Below are 27,572 nucleotides of genomic sequence, written 5' to 3' on the forward strand. Positions count from 1 at the left end.
CAAACAAAAACAACAAAAAACCCACAAACACAACACACTGCAATACTTGTGGGTTTTCAAAGCAGAAAGGAAGGCACCTTGAGAGCAGCGAGGGCAGCTCACCCCTGCGAGCAGCTCGCCCCGCGCTCACCCGCCGCGTCTATCTCGTCACAACGGGTTTAATTGTGCATTGACACCAGCAGGCAGCGAGACGACAGGCGGCCCCAAGGAAGAGATTTATCCCCTCGTGCAGGGCAGTTTGATAAGAGACGTCGGCTCTGCGCGGCCGCACAATGGCTTTTTTATTTGTTTGCTTAATACTGGGCTGTTTCAGAAGCGTGCGCAGCTGAACCGGCAGGAGATGCAAACAGAGCGCGCTCGTTTGGGAATTACGGGGGTGGCGATGAACAGGAAAAACAGCCCCTGTCTTCTTCACAGGGAAGTCAGCTGATAAACTGATCTGAAGGCAACGTATCTTCCTTCCTGTAAAACGCAATAACAGGCAGATCTTGTGACCTCGGTGGCCCTCTGCCGCGTTGATTCCTGGCTGGGGAGGGGAAGGGGGAAGCTTTCCTTGGCAAGCGTCGCGTGGGCCCTGCATGAATCACGCGGCCACGCCGACAGCGCCAGCCAACAAAGCCGGCGCAGTGGGCCGCGCCGCCCTCGGAGCAGGCCCCTGCGCGGGGAGATAAGCTGCAGCAGCCCTTTCATCACACATCCGCTGTGGCCTTCCCGTTGCAGCCGCCGGCTGGGCCCGGAGGACAGGACGGGCAGAAAGGGAGAGCCAGGGGCTGTGGTGTCCTCTCCTGGGCAGGGCTTTCCCCGCGGCTCTGGGTGGAGGGCACGGAGCAGCACGCCGTTTGTGCCATCCCGCTGTGCGCGCTGCTTTTGCCCCAGCCGATCCCCTCCCTCCCCGCCTTGGCAGCGTGCGGCAGAGTAAACATCATAAAGAACATAAAAAGGAGTTTTCCTGAGTTTTCCCTCAAGTTCCCCGGCAACGGAAAGCTTTTGCAGGGTGAGGTTGTTTTTTTTTTTTTTTTTTTTCCCTTTGAGAAAACATTCCTCCCGCCCTTCTTCCTCCTCAAATAAAGCTGGCGAAATGTCAAGCGTTGTGCTTGAGGGCATTGCTCAGGGGTCCCACCAGGAAGCTCTGGCTGCAAGAGTTAATGCCTCAGTTCACTCGCCTGCTTTCCATCACACCCTGCCTGCAGCCCTTTTCCTCCCCTTGAATTAACTTTGCTTTCTCTTACCCAGGTCTTTAAGGCTGACCCCTGCCACACAGGACTGGTGGCAGTGAGCAGGCATCAGGCCAGGCTTTCCTCCTCCATTGCACCTCAGAGAGCCCTTTGTATACATTCTATGTGAGTGTAAAACATGGCCATCTTGGATTTACTAGTATTTTACACTGTTACTTCTAAAAAACCTCATACATCCTCTAAAATATTTGAGCAGGCTTCCACCTAATCCTCTCAGCATTTACTGCTGTTAAAATTTGTGCTGGTGGAGAACCAAGAGCCTAGGGCAGGGCCCAGCCTTATGAGGTGCTTCATGGAAAATGACAGTCCTGACTCAGGCTTCTGCCAGCCAAAAAGCAACAGGAGTGACAAACAAGTCAGGACGGGGTGCAAGTAGGATGCACACCCTCAGTATGGCATGCAGATGTAGAATCATAGAATCATAGAATATCCTGAGTTGGAAGGGATGCATAAAGATCATCAAGTCCAACTCTTGACACCGCACAGGTCTACCCAAAAGTTCAGACCATGTGACTAAGTGCACAGTCCAATCTCTTCTTAAATTCAGACAGGCTCGGTGCAGTGACCACTTCCCTGGGGAGCCTGTTCCAGTGTGCAACCACCCTCTCTGTGAAGAACCCCCTCCTGATGTCAAGCCTAAATTTCCCCTGCCTCAGCTTAACCCCGTTCCCGCGGGTCCTGTCACTGGTGTTAATGGAGAAAAGGTCTCCCGCCTCTCGACACCCCCTTATGAGGAAGTTGTAGACTGCGATGAGGTTTCCCCTCAGCCTCCTCTTCTCCAGGCTGAACAGGCCCAGTGCCCTCAGCCGTTCCTCGTATGTCTTCCCCTCCAGGTCTTTCACCATCTTCGTAGCCCCCCGTATCTTAGTCTGTCTGAGGCTTCACCATATATTATCCTTCTGGTTATGATGGGGAAACTGAGACAGAGCACTGAAGTGTCTGAGTTATTTTCCAATGAAAGAATGTGTCTGAGGTGTTGGGATAAGAATCCAGAAGAGATCCTGAGGTCTGTAATAAGACCATGGTCAAGGATTTCCAAACCCAGATCTTCAAATCTCAGTAAGACTGTCCATGGCTTGGCACAGAGGTGAGAGCAATGGTATTGGTTGCCACCACCAGTAGAGATATTTGGCACTCAAGGGTTGTGGACTGTAAATTAAATTGTGTATTAAATAGGAAGGACAAAATATTTGATCATAACCAACTAGTGATATGTCCTCCTCAGGTGTCCAGTTGGAGAGGTTTAAAGTGTTTACCCTGCAATAGAGGTGAGCACACAAAATGCAAGTAGCATCCCTCTACCATCCATTCTGAGTCATGGTGCCCATCATTGGCATTCAGTACTGAGAAGCATTGCCACAAGTCAGATACAGCAACTTGTGAGGGCAAAATTCATCTGAGGTATCGGATGCAAGTCACATTTTCTGACCAGCCAGTGGTCAGGGGTCAACCTGCGTGTGTTCTTCATAACTAGAAAACTTGGAAATGACCCCAGATCTAGGTTATAACTTTAAATGGAGAAAAGAATATGTTGCAAATTGTCTATTGGGCAGCACATTCACTGAGCAGTGGAAGTTCAGGTTCAAAATCCTGTATCCTAAAATGGGCTCAATTAAAAGAAAAAAAAAAAAAAAAAAAAGATGGATGTTTTCCCATTATGGAAATTTTGCCACTCTCACCCTTCTTCTTGTCTATCTGGAAGGGTGAAAGATTCCCATGTAGTCTCTCCAGGGCATTTCTCAGGAGAAAGCCATCCTCTCCTCCTTCTGTGATGCAGTTTAACTAATGCAAACACAGCACTAGCATGTCTGACCCCAGTAAATCTTTGCTCAGTTCAAGGCTTATTTTGGCAGAACTCAGTGTGGATCTGTTACGTGGACTCTGAAAATCACCCAATTCATCTGGTGTGGGTCAAATTAATGGCAGGGGACATGCTAACAGCTAAACTATCATGGACTGCCTGATCCTATACCATGGCTTCTCATTGCCTAAATGAACACATCACAGCTATAGAAAAAGATGCTGCAGAAAGTCACCCATACTTTGGTCAAAGAGAAAATTAACTTTCTAACACAAGATATTCTATAGTGTGAATTTACCTTGGCTCTGAAAACATCCACATTGTTTCATCTTTGAACATATAGCAAATTTCTCCTGAGATTACATTTCCTTACAGGGTGAGGAGGAGGGTAGGCAAGTGATGACTCATTAAGTTTATGCTGAATGCATTTCTAGTTTGAAACAATAGTACACAAAAGGTAAAAATGCCTAAGAAGAAGAAAGGGCTTTTTAATAGTATTAAAAAAAAAAAAAAAAAAAAAAAAAAGAGGGAGAAGGGAGGAAGTCTTTTCCCTGCCCTCTTATTACTGCATAGTTGGGAAGGTTGAAGCCTGAATCTTTAACCCCCATAAAATTTCCATGTGAAAGAAATGAATTCATTTAAGACAGCTCCATCTTCCTACATGTTTCTTCAGCTGTAATAAAATTACTAACATATCCCAGTGATCTGCCTTAGGTTCCCTCACATCAAGTATTTTGTACTTTAGAGCCAAAAGAGAACAAGACTGCATATTTATATCAGACAGTTGTAAGGGCTACTATTTTAATTCCCGTTCCTGTGCTCTGACCACAGAGGGATGATCATGCACATGTGTTGATGGAGAAGCCTAAGTGTATCAGTGGGCAATTTCTGTAAAGTGTGTCATTTCTCAGGACAGTTTGTACATACATGGGTGAAAGAAAACTTTGGCTTTACCTAGTGGCTCCCATTTACTTGCCCCAGTCAGGTAAATGGGAATGTTGTGTAAAATAACATGAAATAATATATGAAATAACACGAAAGGTAGTGTTTCTTCATGGTACATAGATCCATAGCTGGACAAGAGTTTTTAGGACAGAACCTCAGTTTATACAATACTACATGATAATATATGGTAGAAAAAACAGGAGCTTTGCATTGGGAATGGGCTGACATGCATGGACTGAGTGATGTGTAAAAGTGCATGCCATTTCAGCATACCCAACATCCTCAGCTGTAAATTATGCACCTCCTTTTCCTGAACTTTTATTCAGAGTGCATTTGCTCTGTGAGAGGCAGTGCCTTTTGGTGTTTATTTTTCAGGATCCAGCTCTAGGGGTCTACCTTGGATTCACAGCCCTGAGATAGCAGTTTGGTATGAATAACAGCTCTCCTGCCTCAGGAGAGGGGAGTACAGGTGTGGACCTTATTTATTTTTTTCACCTCCCCCAAAAGGGAGTGAATTGCTGCTCAAGCAATTATATCATGTTGCATGCTTGTGGCCATGCTTCTCTTCCCAACACGTACCCTCTCTCTTGACTGTGGATCATTAGACACTCCAGACATCCTATACAGCCTCTGTACCGTAACACTCATGAGGTCTCTCATCAAGCAAACAAGCAAATTATCCATGACAGTCTTGGCCAAACTCCTGATAAAGGTTCTGAAACAGTGATACACGCACTTTTTATTCCTTGTAAAATCAGTCAGACTTACATTTTAAACAGGTATGTGGCTGAAAGGAGAGATTTTCCTAGACTGGCAGGGTCCTGGGAAGAGGAGCTGTGGAGGGTCTCTTGGCTTTTATTTATTTATTTATTTAATTTATTATTATTATTATTTTTATTACTGAAAGACAGGGAGTTTCATGGAACCCTGTGATAAATCATCAAATGCATAGAAATATTTTTAAATAGCCTGTAAACAACTGGCAATCTCCTCACCCTCCTGGCTGTATTTAGCATCCTATATTCTCCCATTCTGATTTTGCTAAGATGACAAGCCATTGCTAGAATGTGTTAAAATCAGTTACAAGAATACATGAGGTGACTGATGTAATTGAGCATGATGCTTTGGCCTGGGAAATTCAAAACAAACAAACAAACAAACAAACAACAACAACACAGTTTGCTGAAAAGCATGGCTAACAGGGCCACAGATTAGAAAGCAGCTGCTAAACCTACAAAGACAGTTCCATTAAAACCTCTCTAATTTGCACAGCATTAACTGGCACTCTGTATAAGTTACGCATCGTGCTCTCCACAAAGTCCTGAAAGGTTCCCCTGGTTTCCCAGCATTGCAAACAGGGTTTCCTTGGTACAGTTTCTTGTACTTTAAGTGCTTTACAGAATTAATATCGTTTTGCACATAAGTGATCAAAATGTGTTCTGTGATTCATTACCTTTTCCTGTGTTTGCTCTTTTATGTCTCACTTTGCAAAAATATGCAGTTTGCCAGGGTTTTCCCACTCATTGGTACAAATTAAATGAAGCTTGGCTGTAGACATTCATTGATTTTAAGTCAGAACTGCCAACACAAGACATTTAAATATATTGAGCCAGGCCCACATTTTGTGCGAGTGACTGAAAAATAACCTTCCTCTCTCCCCCCCCCCCCCCCCTTCTTTTTATGTGCCTTTTGGATTTGGAAACCTCACCCAGCACTTGGGTCACATTTTCAAGCTTCTTTTCACAACAATGTGATGCTTTTGCAAAAAAAAAAAAAAGGGGGGGGGGGGGGGGGGGGAAGAAGAGAGAGACAAATGTCACTCCAAGACGTATTAGCAGGAATGCTGGGTATAAGACAAGAGAGGTAATTATTCTGCTCTACTTGGCACTGGTACAGCCTCAGCTGAAGTAGTGTGTCCAGTTTTGGGTGCTGCATTTTAAGATAACTGCAGACAAGCTGAAAAGAGAGCTAGTGAGCTGCATCAAGATGATAAGAAGTTTAGAAAACATGAACCTCTGAGAAAGGTTAAGAGAACTAGGACTGTTTAGTCTAGGAAGCAGAGACAGAAAGAAGATGATAACACTTCTGCAAATACATAAAAATTGTTTTAAAGAAGGCAGAAATCAATTTTCCCTTCTCTGCAGAGGGCAGGACATGAAGTAATTGGCTAATTCACCGCTTAGATTTAGATTAAGTCTTAGCAAAAAATCTGATTACAAACACAGTGTAGCATTGGAACAGGCTTTTCAGAAACAAGATCTCCTTTACAGGAGGTTTTTAAGCACAGATGAGGCAAACATCTGGCATGCATCATGCAGGCTGTGTGCAGCCCTACTCCCTTGCCTTGTGGGAATAACCTGCCAATGTGTCTTCCAGTTCCCCATTTCTGGAATTCTGTGGTTCTAAGAGTGAAGGCAAGGAGTAGACATTTAACAAGAAACAGAATAAAGTAAGTTGAGCCTGTAACACAGCTCTTTGCCTCCAGGCCTTGACTTTGCATGTAAAACATTTGGTACTGTGAGAATCATGGCAAAATATCACAAATCTGTAATATTCTGGAAAGCATGTGGTGACCCTTTGCTTGGACCTCATACATAGCACAGGCTACAGAATGTTCCTCCTTGGGCGTCTCATTGAACCCCATAATTTCTGATTGATCTAAACACATATATTATACAGATGTCCAATTTAGTTCTAAAAAGTCTTTGTTTCTTTCTCTAGCAAAAAAAAGATTCCACTACATTGCTTTCTGTGCTGCTCCAAAGGCTAATTATCTTCATTGCCAGAACTCTACAGCTTATTCATTGCCAGAAACCTACAGTTTACTCCTATGTATCCAGCTTCATCTGGCCTCTACTCAACCTCATTAAAGTTGCTTCTGCCAGCAGATGTTATTTGTATTTATAGACTTAGAGATGGTCGGGTTACCACCACATGGCCTTCTGATCAATAAGCTGAACAAAACTCTTGCAGCTCATCACAGTAAAACATTTTCAGTTTCTATAAAGACTCCTATATTTCATATCTACCACCAGCATTGGATAAACACAGATGCATAAAGCCATGCAACAAGCAATATAGGCCAGTGTGCGGCCTATTACCATACGAAGAGGCCACTTACACCTGCACATACTGTGAGCATGAAATGGAGTGCATAAGCAAAATATGCAATATAGATAATTTTTACTGTCATGTTCCCTACCACATAAATGGTCTCTCTCTCCTTCTCTTTGTTTCAGACATGCATGCATATCTATCCATTTGTTCTGGTTACAAGTAACGGTATGAATTAGAGTTTTCCCCTAGTATTATGTATCAAACCAACTCAAACACAAATGTGAATGTTTGCTTATACCCATAATTAAGTGGTCCATTTTCCAGACTTGCTGACTGTTCTTTGCTCCTGTGGAGGGATCAAGAGCTGTGGATACTTAGGATTGCTGGAAGTCAGACTGACCAACTAAACTTCTCAGCACTGATTAGAGAGGTAAATATGAAACAGAATATACTGAAGTTCTCTGTGTATGTATTATCTTTCAGGAAAATACAGCAGTGCTAACCAGTCTGTTTCACTCAGAAGCTATGTTTCTCTTGTAGATTCAATATCCAACCTAAAAGCTTTCCTTCATGTCCTTGTCAACAAATCTTAGCCCAGAAGAACCCCTTTAATAAGGATCATGAGGCACTTTAGTCTTTGCTGATTAAGACCCTGGACAGAAGGTGAGGTTACTAACTAGGGCTAATGCTGAGAGTAATTTTCCTGCTGACATTTGTCAACTGTCTAGGAAATGAAATAAGACCACCATGGCATCTTAGAGGGTCTGGTAAGATGCTATTAGACAATTGTGCCTTTCAATATCTAGGATTGGCTCTTGCCAGATTTGAGCTAATTATCTGGAGACAGAGTTGGGCAAACACTTTGTTTGGAAAGTGTTTTGTCAGGTTGTTTTTTTTTTTTTTTTTTGAGTGTGGTCCTCAGTTCCTCAGCTAAATTGAGCAGTTCTTGAACTGCAAGTTATTTGCAAACATGTTAAATAAAATTAGATATTTTGTTGGACCTACTAATAAGATTGCAAGTTTCTTCTGCAACTGGGGCACAACAACCTCATGAAACACTACAGGCTGGGGGAAGAGTGGCTGGAAAGCTGCCCAGCAGAAAGAGACCTGGGGGTATTGGTCGACAGCCAGCTGAATGTGAGCCAGCAGTGTGCTCAGGTGGCCAAGAAAGCCAACAGCATCCTGGCTTGGATCAGAAATAGTGTGGCCAGCAGCACTGGAGAAGTGATTGTCCCCCTGTACTTGGTTCTTGAATGCTGTGCTCAGTTTTGGGCCCCTTGCTACAAGAAGGGCATTGAGGCAATGGAGCATGTCCAAAGAAGGCCAATGAAGCTGAGGAAGGGTCTAGAAAACAAGTCTTATGAGGAGCAGCTGAGTGAGATGGGGTTGTTTAGCCTGGAGAAATGGAGGCTCAAGGGAGAACTTATCATCCTCTTCAATTATCTTAAAGGAGGGTATAGTGAGGTAGGGATTGGTCTCTTTTCCCAAGCACCAACTGATAAGAGAAGAGGAAATGGCCTTAAATTACACTAGGAGAGGTTTAGGCTGGTTATTAAGAAATAATTCTTCACTGCAAGGGCCGTGACATATTGGAACAGGCGGCCCAGGGAAGTAGTTAAGGGAAGTAGTTGAGACTATCTCCCTGGAGGTCTTCAAAAACAGGTAGATGTGGTACTTAGTGACATGTTTTAATGTTAGACGTTGCAGTGCTAGGGTAAAGGTTGGACCAGGTGGTCTTAGAAGTCTTTTCCAATCTAAATAATTCTATGATTCTATGATTCTTGTTGTTGAAAAAATATAACTTCAAAATCATACACTGCTGGTACAAACACATAGGAGAGTGTGCTCAGTGTTGTGTTTTTTTTTTTTTTTTTTTTTTTTCTCCAGATCTCTGTAGATCTAGCCTAAGCATCCTAAGCATCCTTTGTTCCAGGGAATGTTTCCTGGAGTCAATGAATTCATTCAAACATTTGCAGGAAGTTAAAGGAATGAGAATTCACTTCAGAAATGTTAAGAAATGCGCCTGAGAGCTATTAAAATCAATGGGAACCTTTCATCTACAGATACAAGTTATTTCCAAAACTTCTACAAAACACCTGAAATCCTTCTGCTGAGCCTCGACTCACTTTCACAAAACAAAGTGCTAAACCGTTGACTTCACCCTCAGCACCAGGTCCAAGTATTGGGTATCAGTCATTAAGTGCTGGTTACACAGAAAATTGGGGCATGTCTCAAATTGTCAAGTCTGCTTGTGCAAACTCAATATTTATATTAATTGAGGTGAGAAGTGATTCACAGTCAGACAACTGCTGTTTCCTTTGTTCAGATCTGATTGGCAGAGCTGGATTATGCTGTGCAGTAACTGTCAAGACAAGACAGGACAAGTATCAGCCCTTCAACTTTAAACTGTTTGTTGAGATCTTTCATGACATAAACCTGTTTCACGCTGGTGTAAGTGACTTTTTTTTTTTTTTTTTTTAATTAAATAGTAACATTAAATGAGCGTGAAATGTTTTATTTAAAAAAACAAAAATGTTACCAACTACTTTAACAATGCTACTAGACATATGCCTTTCCTAGATCCACATTTCCCTAAAGTTATGCTGCTTGAAACCACAGACTGAGATTGGCTTCATTTCTCTATAATATATTGTCTGCAACTACCATGTACAAAAGACAAGGATTTTCAGGTGAAATCAGTAACACATGCGGGTCTGGATTACGCACTTGCACCATATATTGTTGGCAGAAACAATAAACACCTATATCAAGGCTAGTCAAGTATGAGTCACAAAGCAGAAAGACTGGTAATAACTTACAGCGTGTTCTTAGAAATTACTATAAAAGGATAGGGATGACATGAGGAAAAATTGAGCCTGAAGCCTTTTCTCTATTTAATCTCATCTGAATGAGCCTGGAATCAATGGAATTCAGTCCAAAGGACATGGTGTGCCTTATCAGGTGGTGATTACACCTTGGTGCTCTGCATATTGCTTGTACCTTTTGAACAAGTATGCCAAGAAACTTCAAGTTGCAGTATACCTAACAATCTCTTCCTTCATGATAAGCATTCATAAGACAGCTCCGAAGACAACCACTAACTCCTAAAGACCCACAGAGCTTACCTGTTGCTTACCATTGCTTACCTGTTTTTCAGAAATTATTCATATAATAAGTGTTTTAAAAGTGAAAGTGAACCCCAAAGTATGTAAGATAAGGGGCATGTCCAAGAAGTCAGTGTTTTTTCAACTGTCTAGTCCTGCCCCACTCTATTTTTTTTCCCTTTTCTTTTCCATGAGTGGCAAGGCTGACATCATATCTAGGCTGGGGCCTCCACAAAAGACTTCAGAACTTCAGAGATTTCAGAAAACAGAGAGGAGAGGGGCTTACAATAAAAGACCACAAACAAGGAACATAATTTGTCAAAGGAAGAAAAAAGACAAGTCTGAGAGTACTGGTAATAGCCTAGATATCTCACTCAACCACAGGTTAGGTGTCTGTCCACTCAACAGGCTTAGTTTTAATTTTACTCTTCTGTTTCACATTTCAGATGGTAGAAGGATGACGCCGGGTGTTGTTCTATCTAAGCTGGTTAGTTTATCCTCTGCCTAAAACCACAGTCTTCATGTTTCTCAAAGGTTTCTAGTGTTTCTAGTTTCTGCTTTACATCATATGGTTTTCTGCATCTGATGAAGTTTTAAGAAAGCTCTTGAAACTTAATTCAAGAGGAGAAAGCTCTTAGGCTCATACAATGTGGCACCTAGTAAGAAGTGACTTAAGTCATTGGGAAAATAAACTGAAACAGAAGCAACTATTGAGGGAAGCAAATCATGATTCATGGTTTCTCTCCTAGATGTCACTGGAAATGACACTAAAAGACACTAAAACTAACCAAAAAACTCCAACAAATTCCTGGCTCCCTCAATTAGAACAAAAATAACAGTTCCAAATTACTGAAAAGTTGTTTTACTCTGAAAGCACTATTTAAAAACATTTGCAAAATGAATGGCTGTTGCTAGAGGGATCACTTGAAGCAAAAAAATGGATCCCGTAATCCACCAGTAGCTCTGTTCACAGGCATATAGAGGGTGGGGTTGGTCCAGCAGATGGAAAAAAAAACTTGTTTGTTTGTGTTTCTAAGGGAACCTCCACTCTTGTGTGTCATCACGTACTCTTGCACAGGGGCTTTAAGAATTTGTGCCTTGAGGCTAAAGGATGAATATTGTTGTTTTAAGTTGTAGATAGGAGAGGGATGATGTAGTTAAGTGCATAATGGTCAGTGCATGCAATATTCCTTTGCTTTATTTCCTAGTACTCTTAATACCAGGTGAGAGCTATTGGGATATTTTTGTGTGTTATTTCTGAGATGCTGTATTAATAATGTTTGTTTTCTGATTTTCTTTTCCTTTAAGGTGAGGAGAAAGACAGATGAAAACTTGAAAAGAAAATTGCAAGCTCACCTGGAAACTAATTGCTTTTAGAGTGTTTGTCCTCTGATAAAGAAGTCTTTACAGGCTCTCTCATATTTTGAACAGAAAGACAGGCCTATTCAGCAGAGAATCAGAGAAGATCAACATACCCAGGAACTTGCAAAACAAGCCAAACGTTCAAGCACCCTGTGTTCCCAAAGCACACATCAGCTTCCATGCTTGTAAGTCAAGTAATCTTCTTGCTTCTCCTACTTCGGGTAATTAATCATTTCTGCTTTTGTGAAGTCTCAGTCTTTATCAAAGTAACATATCCCATATGTTACTCTGATTGATCTTCCTAATACACTTAGCTGTCTTCAACTGCTTGGTTGTTGTTGTCCAGCTCCACAGACTTACTGTAACACAATAGTCTGAGCTCCTGCAAGCCAAGGCAATTTATTTATTTATTTATTTTAAAAAATGCTTTCCTTTTGTACTTAGAAGATTCCCATTCACTTCTAGTTAACGTGCTAGGAGCAAAGGCTGAATGAATGTGCAATAAGGACTGCAGGCATTGATTAGTACAAAGCAAAAAACAAAGACCAGTGGTCATTTACAAGAGGTTAAACATGCATGTTGCACTCAGAAAGACTACTTTCAATTTATATTTCTCTAATAAATTGCTTTTGCAAGTGGAGAAAATCACAAAATTAAGGTTGGGCTCTGTTGTTGCTGGTGCCATACTGCACGGCAAGCAAAGCTTTAGAAAAGGTTTATGAAGGGCTCTAGATTCCTGGCACAATGCAATGCATGTAAAGGTTGTGGCTGGCTTCCTTCTGATAGGCACAAGCCCTGAGTGTGCAGACCTTTCCTCCCCAGGTTCCAGGGGCTCTCTCCTCAGTGCTAAACAGACATGCACAGGGTGGGGTGGGCATTGCAGATGTCCCAGCATCATTGTTCCAACTTTATTTGAAGTACCCTCTGCATTGCCATGGAGCTATAAAAATGATTGCAGATGACTCAGAGACATTTTCATGTTCTTTCTATAAGGTGAAATGCTGTTGACTTCCAGAAGACCCTTTACCTGCTCTGCTCTTTGGAAGAAAAAGAATAATGCTTTTTTTGTTCCCTGTGAAATTTTTCAGGGACGAAGGGAGCTGTTGAAGGCAACGTGGCACTCATGTAGCTTTTTGTCTCTGCTAATGTCAACTATGTATTCACTATAATCAGCCAGTGTGAAGGTCTCTCTGATGTGTATCAGAGAGACAGCTTACTCCACACCGCTCTGTCCCACTGGCTTCCAAATGACTTTCCTAGTAATCGTATTTGAAAGGACAATCATTTTTGCCTTGGATTAGTCTAAAAGCCTTTCCCTCATTAACCCATTTTTCCTCCCATGCCTGAGGCAGCCTAAGATGAAAAGGTACTGGATGTTTTCAATTATTTGTTTACTCAGTACTTTATATACCACCTTCCTTGAAAGGATGGGGACGTCCCCAGCCCTGATACATTCAGCCCTTTGGTCCCCTTCCTCCCTTCATCTGGCAGTTATCAGCATTGTTGATTTTAAGGTAACCTGCTGTGTTGCAGCTCTGCCTGCATTGCATCAGATGTGCAAGTGATTTTAAATGAAAATGAGCAAATCACTGCAGAGCCTCCCAAGTGTGTGTAGAGGGAGTTGTATAACTGATTTAAAGAAGAAAAATAAAAAAGAGAGAGAGAGAGAGATGGACTGCTGGCAAGAAGGGAAAAAATAAACCCAGGGCAAGGAGGAAGTGCTCAGAAGGCCGGAGAAAATAGTGCTTTAGTCATTGTGCATGAAGGGCTTTTAGGAAAAAAATCAGCAGAAAACCAGCACTTGGGAGCAGAGAGGCAGTGGTTTCATGCCATACACCAGGACTCATGTTAACACAGAGCGTCACCATTAAGAAAGGAGGAGGGTAATGAGGGAACAATGAGGCCATACCTGGAGAAAAAATGGATAAACTGGAAAAAAAACAAAGGCAGTGAAGAGGAAGAGCCACAGAGAAATGGGGAAAAAGAAGTAAAATTAAATAGGAATAATGTGAAAGGAAGAGAAAGGAAAAGAAATTAAAAGGAGAATTTTTAAAGTGATGGATTTTACTTCAGATTTAATTTCTTCAACATGTATTACAAGGTTGGAATCCACACTGAAGTTTAACACAGGACTGCTGCTTTGAACTGCCATCCTTGGGAAAGATAACCTAAAATATGTAGATGAGATTCTCTGTCTTGTCCACTAACAAGCATAAACATCAGTCTTGGATCAAAGCAAACCAGTAAATGACTCAAAGTTTGGACTGTTGGGCTTGGTTTGCTCCCAGCAAAGGGAACATGGCTGATACAGAAAATATTTTCTCCTGGAGTGACTCCATGGAAAGACTAAGTGCCAGGCACATACCAGGAGCACGGGATAGTGCAAGGGTTGCAATGTGCATTCTCAGTGCAGTCCTGAACAGTAGTCTCTGGATAAGTGCAAGTCCTGAGTCATGCTGTGAGCACTGTTTGAATAATTGACCAAACAGCCTGAAAACGGATACCCTTTCCTTCAGCAGAAGGGATATTTTTCTTAATTTAAATATATATACAATATATATGAAAACAAATTAATATGCTATTGTAAAGATAAGTGTAAAGATGTACAGATGTTTGAATTGTGAGGTTTCCTCTTGTGCACCATGTTAATTGGAAGTTATGTGGGTTTTTTGGAAAACCAAGTTCAGCAAAATGCAGCCACATGTTAGCGCAGGCCACCTTTGGACAAGACCATGGGCTATATTCATCCCTTATGACCAACCTTTAGCGGGTCATCATGGAATGGATCAACACTGCGGTGAGGTCTAATGAGACATGCAGAAAGGAAGGGCAATGTGGGGTGTACTGGTATTCCTATGGGAAGTCTACAACCTTTGTCAGTCCTGGTTTTGTACTGGGGCTGTGTAGTTCAGAGATGAAAGCAACATCTGTTGCTCATGAAAGACTTAGGTTGTGGCATTAGTCACAACAAACTAAGAAGTCTTGCACTGATTTTTGGCACAAATGCACTTTAAGGGAGTAGGGTATGTTTTATTGCTTTTCTAAATGTGAAACAAAGCTTTGTGGCTGTGTTCCCTTTAAAGGAAAATCACCTTGCCATTGAAAGAAAATGTAGTCACATTACCATAGCTGTATTGATAATGTTTCCCGATTTAAGTGTTCCTGTACATTAAACTCTTAAGCAAATTTACTGTTTACCCTGATATTGTTTTTATTTATTTATTTATTTTCAGATGAAGTGAAATCAATACAAAAATGTGATATTTTTAGATTATTTTCTGTTGACAGTATTCCCTGTAAACATTAACTCATTATTTATCTATCCCAAGGAATGGTATGCATTGGAAGACAATCGCCTTGCAGAGGAATGTGACCTTGGCTAGTCTATAACAGCTAAAAAATGCCATCCCTCTGACGTTATATTGTTTTGATGGAAGGGAAAATTAGCTAACTTATTTGGAATAGTTGCAAAGAAATCTTCAGCTTCTTAAAAAATGAGTTCAGCTAACTTTTCGACTCTCTCTTTGGGAATGCTATTAGTTTGTGGTTTCACAGTGTCTTTTACCTAAAAGTTTTTCTCAGACCATTAAGGAAACATTAATTATGGTTACAGCATTCTGAGGAGGGGGGAAGCAAATTTTACTAACTTAACTTTGGAAAGAGGCAGACTGATATTTAAGGGACTTAATGTAGCTGTGTGCAGTGAGTGCCAGAGCTGCAAGAAATAAAATCTATAAATCTTTAACTTTATTCGACTTAGTAAACCACCTACATGTGCTCAAATAAAGTATGCTGAATGTTGAAAAGGCTACAGATGTGCCTCTCTTGTTCCACTAAGGCTGTACAGGCCTACTACATTCCCTTACTTCCAACATAAAACCCTTGCTGGCAGGTTTTCAGCATCTATTCCCTCAGCTGAGAATGCTGCAAATTCTCTGTACCTCCAGACAGTAGGAGTTTCCAACTGATAATTTTCTGACACACAATGCTGGGCCATGGGTGTGCCTGTACCCAGCCCTATCTTTGTCTCTGGGTTGTTGGCCCCATGTTGCAGCCCTGCCTCCTCTGCTCCTCACTGGGCTCCCTGGGAGACTCCAGACCTGATTTGTCACGTTGCTGCATGCAGGGCTGTGGATGGAAGCTGTGACCAACACTAGGCTCTGGCCATGGGTTCAGGCACTATGGGACTGGTGGTGAGGGCATCTCCAGCTCTGGAGTCACCATCAGCACCTCACTCATCCCTTTTCCTGCAGCAGACCAGCAAAAGATGCTTATGTGGCTGTCCTGACATTCTGTCTATGGCCTTTCTGCAACAAAGGATAGCTTCTCCCAGAGCATGGTGTCCCAAAAGCTGTCTGTGCCAGTCTGTCATATGTCTGTTTTGGGACACCTATTTGAGCACTGGGGAACATCCACTGGGATGTGAGTACACTTAGCCATTAAAACAGCCTTTACAGGAATATGGTGCATCCCCAAAGTTACATGTGGGCCTGAAGAAAATGTTACTGTCAATGGCTACATACACATTTTACTTGGGGTAGGTGGGACATGAGGCAAAGCATGATGCATAACCAACTCTCGTATATTGTTTTTAGAATAGCTGTTCTGGGCCATTTGGTTTGCCATAAATAATCCATGTCAGTTATACTATAAGAAGTTCTCAGAATGCAGCCATTAACATCACTCACTTTGAAATCAGCAGAGGCACCTCTTTTAAGACATTGTTGGTACGTGGGCTTTGGGTACAGAGCCAAAGCAAGGAGACTGACTATTGGCAGCACAGCTGAGATTTTCTTCCTAAAAGAACAGAAGCTTCTGGGCATCCAGTTTTGGAAAGCACACTAGAATTATTAGGGTTGAAAGGTAAATTTAGGGCAACATTTTAGTTGGAATAGAATGACATTTTTGAAAAAAAAAAAGCCCAATTATTACCACTTAGCTTATTTAGGTTGATATCAGAGGGCTCACTCACAGCCCCTGAACTGGTAAAACCAAACTGATGGATGAACCCCCAGTTCTTGGGGACTCACTGGAGGTCTGAGATATGTATGAGGTAGACACCAGGTTTCAGCACAAACTACTCCCCCCCTCTATATCTATTCCCAGAGCTCTGCAGCCTGTGCTGACGATGATACAGGCTTGGGAACCTAACTGCCAGCTCCTAATTTGGATCCACAAGCCATGGTATGCCTGCGTGTGTGGTGTCAGCTCAGCCATCACAACCTTGCCCCCACTGCTACAGAGCACTCACCACTCCTTCTTTACAGAAATGCATGTCTTAGGAGAATTGCATGTCTTTTTCTGTAGTCTTTGGAAAGTTAACAGATATAAGTGGAAGGTGTCTCTGCCCATGGCAGGGTGGGTTGGGATGAGGTGATGTTTAGGGTCCCTTCCAACCCAAAGCATTCTAGGAATCTGTTATAGCCATTGGCCTGTCACATCTGGCATTTAAACATAGAAAAAGATACCTCCCCCTTCTGCTACTTTTTCTAGTACTTGCAGATGAAGTAACCACACCTTTTCCTCACTAGAACTCACTTCCTCACTGTGTCACTCCTGTGGTTTCCTTATATTTGTATATTTCTGCCTGAAATCATGCTATCTTGGGTGAGGAGACTTATTTGGTACTAGCTTATAAAAAGCCTGAACCATCCTTTCCCCAGCTCTCTTAAAGTTAAATCATTTTCTTGCAATGTTCTTCATTGTGTACTCCACACATAAGGATATTTTTTTTTCTCATCATAAAGAGTCATTTAGGTCTTCAAATTCACATGGTTGAGTTTTAGTCTCTAAATCAGTTACATATGCATCAAATTCAAATTTGATTTAAATTATTCTTGACTGCATGTTGGAAAACAAAACAAGACACTGAGAAGAAGAATCTCTCTCTCTCACTCTTCCCCATCTCTGTCTCGTCCTGTCTGCTTCTCCCCAGAACAGGGCTTATTAACTTTTTCCATCAGATTTTCATATCAGAATTTATTTATATCAAATTTTTATCTTCTATTGGTTTCTCTGTCAAGTATTATGACATTGCAATATTGCTGAGCTTGATTCTAGTCTGTGAGTCTTCAGAAAATAAATTTAAACTGCAAGCATTTCAAATTATTCTCTAAATGGATACTATTTTTTGCAAGCTCCTCTTGCAAATCAGAAGATTTACAGACTATAAGAGCTGTATGCTTCTGTCATACATATTGATTAATGAGTGCCAAGTAGAAGGGTAATTACTGAAGCTACAATTTTTGTTGCAAGGCTGGAAAAATATTGTCACAACAAACCCAAAATTCATCTGGAAATTGTCAGAGTGAAAATATCCATCAAATTTCATTTTTATGCCTACTTCTCCCCAAAAATGTAGTTCACTTAATTTCCTATTTTTCAATATTTTCCTAACCTTTATTTTAAAATCAAGATTAAAATGCAAAAACAAAACAAAACAAAAAGTTGAAAGATCATAATTAAAAATGTGAAAACATAATATTCATCCAACAATTTCTCATGTTCCCATATCAGGATTGCTGAAAGAAAAGACACTACATTTATAATTGTATGCATATTGAGACATCTAGTTTAATCAGTCGAAGGGCTTTAAAGCTGTAAAATACCACCAGATTCTACTTTGACTTAGAGCTCAAGTCATTGTTGGTGAAAATGAACACAAAATTCTATGATCTGTGTGGATGAGAAAGCATGCCCAGCAGGCCACATCTGGGTGTTATTGGCACAGTTAAGCTTACACTAGGGTTACAACATCTGATGAGCATACCTTTAACCTCATACCAGCCCATAGACAGAGGCAGCCATAGCATGAAACCCACACTGCAATTTGCATCAATTAGCCATGATGCTGACAAGATTTGTCAAGAAGCCACAGGCTGAACTGACTTGGAGAGTGAGTTCTTACTGCTCATCAAGGTGGCCCCAAGAGGGCTGGCAAAGCAGAAAGTTCTTCAGTGGAGAAGCCTCTATGTCTGCTCCTTTCTGCATGAAACAAGGATGCATGCCTCCTAGGCAAGAGGCTGTAATTTGTGTATGTGCATCCTCTAAATATTTTAGTGAATATGATTTCTGCTGTACATCCCACCTTACGAGGATATTGCAGATAATTTGCAGAAATGAGATTTCAGGGTAAGAGTCATGAACATGTACTACTGAAACCCGATCATCAGACTGCTGCTTATCCAATCAGGACATATAACAGGATCGTGTGATCTGAACAGCTTGCTTTTCAGTACTCCCAGGGAGCCAGTTACAGAAATAGCTATGACTTAACAGCTATTTGCCACAAACCTCTTAGTCAGTAATTTAAATACCAATCTAATTAGTGAAAATCAATACCTGTACAGAAAGGCAACAATCACAAAATTAAGATTTTCCTACAAAATATTTGGCCAACACAAATCCCTATTACTGAACCACTGTAGTTATCTTTTCCCTTCAGGCTAGTTGCTTGCTAATTGCAAGCTGACCTGACCTTGAGGTATAGAAACTAATGGCAACATCAACACAATAGCTAACAGAGGCACGCAGGGTGGAGCATCACAAGCCAACAGAGCTAGTGTCATTACTCAGCAATCACATCTTCAGCCTGTTGTCCTAACTGCAAGTAAGCTCTGGCACCTCTGTGCCAAAAGCAGCTCCTGCTGTTTATTGATCGAGCTTCTATTTTGGCCACAGATGAGAAAGCATTGGAAATTACCTGGCTGAGGTAGTGTTTCATTAGCTGGTGGAAGTTAAATGCAAATCTCTCAGTTCAACCACCAACCTGCCAAACTCCTCATGCAGCTTCAGGTGTTCTTTTCCCTCAAATGTGACCTTTATTTATGTCAAAGTAACAAGCAGAGCTGCCTACTACCATGACTCAGAGACAAAAACCCGGATCTCACTCAGATGTGCCCAGAAAGTGTTACCTAAGCCTTATTAGAGGAAGCCTTAGCTCTTATTATCTGTGACCACAGACTGATCCAGTGGCATCAGATGCTGCCTAAAGAAATGGTTATTAGTGAATGCTGTGCCTGTCTGCCCTTTGACCTGTATGTCTGCAGGTCACTGCTGGCCAAGCTGCTGTGTGGGTGATTATAGAATTACAGAATGGCTTGGGTTGGAAGGGGCCTTAAAGACCACGCAGTTCTAACCCCCTGCCATGGGCAGGGACACCTCCCACCAGCCCAGGTTACCTGAAGCCCCATCCAGCCTGGTCTTGAACACCTCCAGGGATGGGGCATCCACAGCTTCTCTGAGCAGCCTGTGCTACTGCCTCACTAACCCAAAGATGAGAGACCTTTTCCTGCAGAGAGCCGAAACATGAAGTCAGGCTTTGTGAGTGAGCCCTGCTGGGAGAGGAAGCTCTGTGCTACATGTCCTGCCCATTGACCCAGCACCACCCTGCCCAGACCCTGCAGGGGACTCTCCCTTTTGACGCCCACCCGCAGCAAGGGACATCACGGTGGGGTGCTTGGGGAGGGAAGAGCCCAGTGGAGCTGTGTGTGTGCCGCAGAGATGCAGGGAGGGACCAGGAGCCAGGACAGCCCCACGGGTTCCCGCCCTCCTCCTGGGGGATGTCCTGCTCTACGTGCAGATCTGCAGGAGAGGGGAGCCAAAGGCTTTGCTTGCTTTTGAAAGGGGGTGGGTGTTTGGCACGCTCCAGGGAACAACTGGCTTTGGAGATGTCCTTTTCTGGCTTTTCCTGCACGAGGGAGAGAGTTAGGCCACTTCCTTGTTTATAGAAAGCTCTTGTTTCAGCCTTCTTCTGCACAAACAAAGAATTATGACAAAATATAAGGTATCATGGAAACTTGCTTTTGAAAGATGAATTCCTGAAGCTTTAATAAGAGTTGATTAATAACATTTCCAGTTATTGGGGCTAAACCCTTCTCTCAGTTGCCTCACATGAATCCGGTGTAGCTATCCCGTGTAAGTGGAGTTATCTCAGATATCTCTAGAGCAACAGGAAAAGACATCTGATTACATTCAGATCTGCAGCATTTCCCTAATATCTTTCAGTTGCACTTAAATTACTTTTCTAGCAGTTAACAGGATGGATGTTGCTCAGGGAGTGATCAGTCTGTAAATATTTTCTTTGTTAAACAGAAATACCAGCCCCAGTCCTGTCCCCTGGGAATGTGGCACTGACAGGTGTTAGGGTTCAAAGATCAGAAAACAATAGTGTTCACTTTGGAATGGACATGGGTTCCTGACCTGCACTGTGGAGAGTGGAAAATTTACTCATCAAAGCCCTGGGAAATTAAACACCCCCTGGTCTTTGGACTTTTTCATACTGTATTAGTTTTTCTTTATGAGGCTTACTTATTGCTTGTTTTGAAGCAGGTCAGAAGATTTTGTTATGGGTATTGCACCATGTAACTTTTTTTTTTTTTTTTTTTTTTTTTTTTTTTTCCTGTGGGATTACTGTGGAACAGAAATGTTCAGATCCTCAACAGTTAACATCCCAAAGAGCTGTATTGACAAGCTCGGAAGGCTGTGTGTGTGCACATGTGTGTGGCGAGCTGTCATTCTGTATTAAGATAATACATGCTTTTTTTCTCCTTAATCCTGTTCTTGTTGCATATTTATGGCCATCTGCCTGTACTTATGCAGTGGAGCCCTGTTCTGTGATATCAATATTATGATAACTCTGGTAGATGACCATTCCATACATCATTAGAAGAGGGCAATCCCCTCAAAGTGAGAACTGCATTGCCTGGCCATCTCTGTTGCAGGCATTATATTTGCCCTCCAGCTCTTCCAGTTCTGCCAAAGGAGCAGAATTATGTGTGATTTGTACATTCCTGTGTGACAACTTCAGGCACCTCACGTGCCTGTACATAAGTACAACCTATATTTATCCCCAGATAAAGTCTGTTTTTCAAGTCTATAATTCAGTCACCAGTATTTCTTTATCTGCATCTGGAGTTTCGTCTTTTCCCTTGCAAGTGGCTCATCATACTCCTCTGTTCCAGGGATAGAGAAGCCTGAGAGTTGAGTGTGTGTATTTGTGTGTGGGGGTGAGCAGGCAATGTTCCCACCGGCTCTAAAAAGAGTACTCACATTCTGTACATAGTCCAAACTTGCCTCCTTCCTGGCCTTTATTTGCAATTCAAACAACAACAATAATAAAACAAACTGCAGCCAAAGTTTTCTCTCCAAACTTGGCTGGGGTTCTTCTGCATGGATCTCCTCTGTCCGAGCAGCTTGTTTGTTCTCTTTCAAAGAAACGAACTCTTCTCACATCTTAGCTGGAGCTAACAAGATCCACCTGCCAGCAAGATGCAGCCCTGTATTTTTATGCAGGATCCAAGTCGCTGGATGCAGTAGGACTAAACAAAGTTGCTCACTTTGTACATGGAGTGGGGAAAGGCTATCCAGTTACAGGGTTGTGTCCAGATCCTGTGTCCATATCACAGAATCACAGAATTTCTAGGTTGGAAGAGACCTCAAGATCATCGAGTCCAACCTCTGACCTAACACTAACAGTCCCCAACTATCTTAAGGGGAAAGGAAAAAATCGGGATCAGCAGGAAGAATGGCTGAGGTTACCTTAGTTATGAAGTTATGAAGGGCAAATCAAATGATTTAGCTTATCAAAGAGAACTTAAGCAGGTGACTGATCAGTTTGCATGTTATCATACAGAGAGGGTATCAGCTACTATGGAGATATTTAATCAGTCAGAGGCTTAAGAAGACTTAATGTCTAGGTGTTGAGGCTAGATGGATTTACACTGGGAAAAAAGTGCACATTTTTTAATGGTGAGATTAATGTTCTTTCAGGCTAATTCTCTAAGATGTGTGGTTAATGCCCTATCATATGAAATCTTTTATCCACTTGAGAAGCTGTGCATCTTCATGAGGAAATTCCTGAGAAAAAGATGTATAGAAAGTAGAAATGAAAACTCTACTGCTCAGAAGTTCCTTGCCTTTGAAATGACAGCTGGTCCTCCCTATCTTGCTGCCAGGATAGGTCTTATGGAATATCAAACAGGCAATATGACATTGTTCCTTTATTCCAGCCCAGGGCTGGTATTTTGTTGCTGATCCCACTCATTAGCCATATCATACTTCTGACTCTGGGACAAAGGCGCTGAGGTCAATATGTTAATATGCTTCAAGGAGAGGTGCCCCAGTGCTGCCCCCACTTTAAGCATGGTTCAGAAGTGAGCATTCCCAGAAAACACCAAAGAAAGATCAAAGGTCTTCCTTATCAGCTGGAGTGCTCGGTGGCTTGTGTTAGCTTTTTACAACATTGTCCCAACACAGATGAGGGATGAAGTGACAGGTCCTGTCATTGTGCCCAGGAATTTTCACTCCGTGATCAGAGTTTTGACACACAATGTGGACAAAGCAGTAGGGAATGAGGGTGCTGTGTGCACTCACCCTCTTTCTGTGGGATTCATTTATTTTCCCCTTGAAATAAATAAATAAATACATACATACATACATACATAAAAATATCACTTTACATCAGGTATCATTGCCATAGCAGATGTCCTGGACATTATTTTGTGGTCCAGCAGAAAGACACGAAGCCTGCAGGAGTCAGGATTTCTGCAAGAAGTGATTCCTTGCTGACTGGGGGGACTCTGCAGAACAGGGAATTCTCTTCCCGTAAAAAAGGCTGTTTATTTCACATTAAGTTTTAATTTAGCAGAACAATTGCTTGCTTTCTTCAGAGCAGGAGAACATGTTCCATGAACAAAGACTGTCTATAACCATTAACTTTGGCCCCACTAAGCAAGAGGTCAGGTTTATTTTCCATATGCTGTGCCTGCCAGACCCTTTTTTCTCTTGTTCCATTCTACTGCTTTTCATCAGGTCACTCTTATTATAATTCATCCATGAAAAAAGAAGGAAGAAAAAAAAAAATTCCTTTAAAGTAAAGTTAATTCAAACATAAACATGCAAGAAGTAAATCAAAAAATAACGACCGAATTTAGGAATGAGCTTCTTTCTTTAACCAAGCAGCACATGTCCCACAGCTATAAGAGGACAAGACCAAATACTTTTCTGAGACCCCTGCAATTAACAACAACAAAATGTGACAGTTTTAAAGGACAGAGAAATTCTGATTAGAATCAGCTACAACTTGTTTTCAAAAGAGTGTAATCACAGACAAGGGAGGGACGGGGGGAGTAATTCAAGATTTATACATGTGACCAAATTTTGCTCTGAGCAGCCGAGATTTTGGCATTACATCAAAAGACTAGTCCATTAATCACATTTGAAATAGTCTTTGCTTTTAGGTTTTCCTTTTCTGATGAGCAAGGGAGAAGACCCAAGAATATTTTGTCAATGACAAAGATATAAAGTCCCACATGCAGTTTCACTTAGTGAAAGAAATCCCACAGACAGACTGACAAATTTATTTGTGTCCAGAGAGATCTGCTTGTAAGATTCCTGAGAAAACCTGTGGAAGGAGATATTATGTTACACTGCTGTGTCTTCCAAACTCAGTGAAGAAGAAGCTGGGCCAGTTTTGGTGTCCACGGCACATGAGTAGCAGTCCTAATTCAGAGAAAGGACACCAGAGCTCGCCTTAACTCCAAAACTCCCTGCAATTAAGAGAACATGACATCTCAGAAATGCTCATGGAAGTGGGTCTAGGGAGCTGGCTGCTTAACTGAGACCTGGGCAGGCTCCAAGATCTGATGCTCTTGAGTTGTCATCTGCTCTGTAGCATTCCCCGGAGTGACAAACATCCATCAGTGGGCATGAAAATGTGTTCAACTGAGGTGCTGACTGAAGTCTTTTAATCTGGCTGAAGGACAGCCATGGCAAGTGGCACTACTCTCAGCAGAGGGAAGGATCTGGACCTGGAGAGAGGAAGATGAGTGAAAGGCAAAGAAAGTCCAGCTGAGCTCACCTGGATGAAGAAACACTGCACTTCCATGCTGGAGAATAATTCAGCTCATCTAAACCACGAGAAAAGCCACAGAGAGAAAGCTGGCATGATGAAAGGCAAGGTGCCCATCACTAAACCCAGGTATAGCTGTGACATTGAGAATGTTTTTTTTTTGTTTGTTTGTTTGTTTTCAACAAATAAACCATGGAACCCCAACTCACATCTTCCCCTGTGGAAACATATTGCCCTCAGCCATGAGCCTGTTTTTCCCAAGTTCAGTTTATTTTATTTTTTTTTTTTTTTTTGTGTGTCTGTTTCTGCAGTTCATTTGCAGTTTCTCTGAAGAGGATGTTAACACACACATGCACACAAAGTGGAAAAAATAAATGTTTTGTTTTCTGGAAACCCCATGGCTAAGAACAGCTAAAATGTCAGCTGCCAGTTTATTTAGACATGACAAGGCGTGTGGCTAGACATGGGACACAGCTGAGACCAATTCTGTTCTTTCTCGTTATTATGTAAAGGTCTTCTGGAAAAAATAAATAAATTAATAAATAAAAATTGGCAGGCATTGGACTGCGGAGGCCTACCATATCTAGAGCCAGTCTTCTCTTGTTATTTTCTTTCCATCATTAGGATTACTTTTCCTTCCCTCTGAGAACCAATGTTACTCAAAAGGATTGGATGGAAGGCAGAAGTCTGTCTGGTCCCTGGTCAGCCCATGTCCCCAAACCCACCTGAAGCAGAAACTCCCTGTGTTCCCTTGAACAGAGAGAAGGTAACTTGATCTCAGCTTTCTCTGCTCCTTGCCTTGACTTTATAGCCCTGGCTGGCTGTAGGGGCAAAGCAGGGGATGCTGCTGGGAGACCACCTCTCTGCACCCCACAAGCCATAGCTCTAGGTCAAGCCCCCGTGTGAAGCACATTCCACCCTTGCCCTCTGAAATTATCTTACCTTCTTCCTATGAGTTCCATTAAAACAAAGACCTGGGGTTAGACAGCAGGGTATGAAAGGAGTGCCTCTCCGCATGGCCTGTTTATTAGGTAACGAAGGTCATCCCATGATAGTAAGCTGAACATGGTGATGTATATAACCTAGGAAAAAGATGCTGAAATCCCTTAAAATGATGTAGATGAGGAATCCCATCTATTAACATTTATCAGGATATTACTTCTCTCTTCCTATATCTTGTATAACTAAGGCAGAACTAAGTCTGTTGTCTCTCTGCTGCTGCCTTTCATGAGGAAAATCCTCATTCATCACAATGCCAAAGCACTGGAGGCTCTTTATCTGATGTGTGCCCCAGGACCTGTAAAAGGAAGAGGCAATTTCCTGCTGAATTCTGCAGAACATGGCAAAGGGTTCCTATGCCTGGCCTCCAATAAATTGAAGGAGGAGATGGGGCCAAGGGGCCGTGGCAAGAAGGTTCCTCAGAAGGCTGAGATGCTGGGGACTGAGAGGCTACAGGAACTGTAGGAGGTCACCAGCTATCAGAAACTGCACAGCTCAGTGGCAGACCCTTGAACTTCATGGGGAAAACTTTTCTGTTCGAGTTGTAAGACTGGATAAAGAAATTTCAGGTTTCCAAGCAATCTCTCTCTCTCACTTTTTATTTATGTATTTATTTATTTCTATGCCTACCAAACCACCAGTAACACATGAAGCAAGTAAAACATGCTGTATCATTTTGAGCAACAGATCAAGATGCTAAAGAGCTGATGGCTCTTGGAGTAGCTGAGCATGGTTGTTTCCCCCATCCGGATCTGGGGCTCACTGCTGGTAGGGCATGGCTGAGGTAGTGCAGGAGGGAGCTAGTGTGTGACCTTTAATTCCACGGTTAGAAGAAACTGCCTGCAAAGAATGCAGGAGAAATTAGAGGAATTAACTTTGTTCTGTTAATACTAGACCTGTCAATCTAGTTTCTTCGGGAAAGTGCCCTGCAATTCCCATAAACAACCGACAGCTTTAGAGGCCTTTAGCTAGAAGTCTGGTCACTTTCCATCCCACTTTTTCTGACCTTGAGCCTTAATTAGAAGGTCTGTGATTCATGACTAAACAGCATAATTGCATAAAGCAAAGGAGAAAGGCATCCAGACATAACTGGATTTACTCTACATGTGAACGTTCGTGCATGTACTGATAAGCACCAGGATAATAAGGTGGTACATTCCAGATCTCTGTATATATTAGTGCAAAGCAAATGGCCCCAGGTGTTTTCTGAAATGAACAAAATCCTGTTTTCAGTCTGGAACTGTTAATTGTTAACTACTCAGATAGGCTTACATTCCTCTTACTTCACAAATTAAACCCACTTGTCATCTGTTGTTGATTTCATAGCTTTCACATTCAGGGAAGGAAAACAGACTGGGGGACAGAAAAAAGAAAATCCATGTTAGGATGTGATCCACTGTGTGTGCCGTGTAATAAAAGACCCATAAGAGATTATCTCTCCGGCATTGTCCAGCCTCCTTGTCCTTCGCTTTGGCTGGAAAACAGCAGAGAAAAAAGGGGGTACAGTTTGCAGAGGCAGGTGAGCTCTGATGTGAAAGGCTTTCTCCCATGTTACTCTGATGTATCTCTGCTCCCTCAGCAGCACGACTGAGGTTAGCACTGAAATGCAGTCACTGAGCAACATGGCATAAACCTCATTTCAGGCTTTCACATTGTCTTGGATTGTTCCCAGCACTGCCTTCCAAGACACCCTTTTGTATCCTCTCTCCCTCCTGGTTTTTGGAGGTGCAGGTCTTATACTTGTCCTGGGCTTCTCCCTCTGAGAGAGGAGACCCAGCACATTTTCTCTGGGCACAGGCCATAGGCACACAATGCCTGCAGGGGTGGTGGAGCAGCTGATGGAGCAGGGTGCATGGGACAGCCCTGCCTGCAGCCCCAGAGGGAGAGGGAAAAGGAGACCATCAGGGTACTGGGATGCTAGAGGGCACCTACCCTGCTCAGACCAGAAAGGGAACAATGATTTTTTTCCCTAGTAGTTCCCCATTTACAGAGCAGCCTTCACTTCTGGGTGTGCTCTATTAGGACCCTGGGCACATTCAGCAGATATCTGTCTTCTTCAAGCAGAAAGTTTTGAGTACAACACAGATGCTGTGCTTGTGCCAAGTGCTGCAACCTCTGAGAGTCAGGATACAGCCTGTAATATTCTTTCAGATTTTTTAAAATTATTTGGGACAAATATAATGAGAAAGTTTCTGAATTTAGATGTAATCCAACATCTG

The 27,572-nt window shown here is 42.2% G+C and overlaps 1 long non-coding RNA gene across 1 annotated transcript; it reads left to right on the top strand.

Annotated features, from left to right (window-relative positions):
• The first annotated feature begins 548 nt into the window (after window positions 1-548).
• On the top strand, window positions 549-14,694 carry LOC137848330 (uncharacterized). The gene is made up of 5 exons (XR_011091293.1): window positions 549-994; window positions 7,363-7,468; window positions 9,365-9,489; window positions 11,451-11,689; window positions 12,498-14,694. It is a non-coding gene; the product is annotated as an uncharacterized lncRNA (long non-coding RNA).
• Window positions 14,695-27,572: the final 12,878 nt, after the last annotated feature.

Source organism: Anas acuta, chromosome Z (assembly GCF_963932015.1).
Source record: "Anas acuta chromosome Z, bAnaAcu1.1, whole genome shotgun sequence".
NCBI lineage: Eukaryota > Metazoa > Chordata > Aves > Anseriformes > Anatidae > Anas > Anas acuta.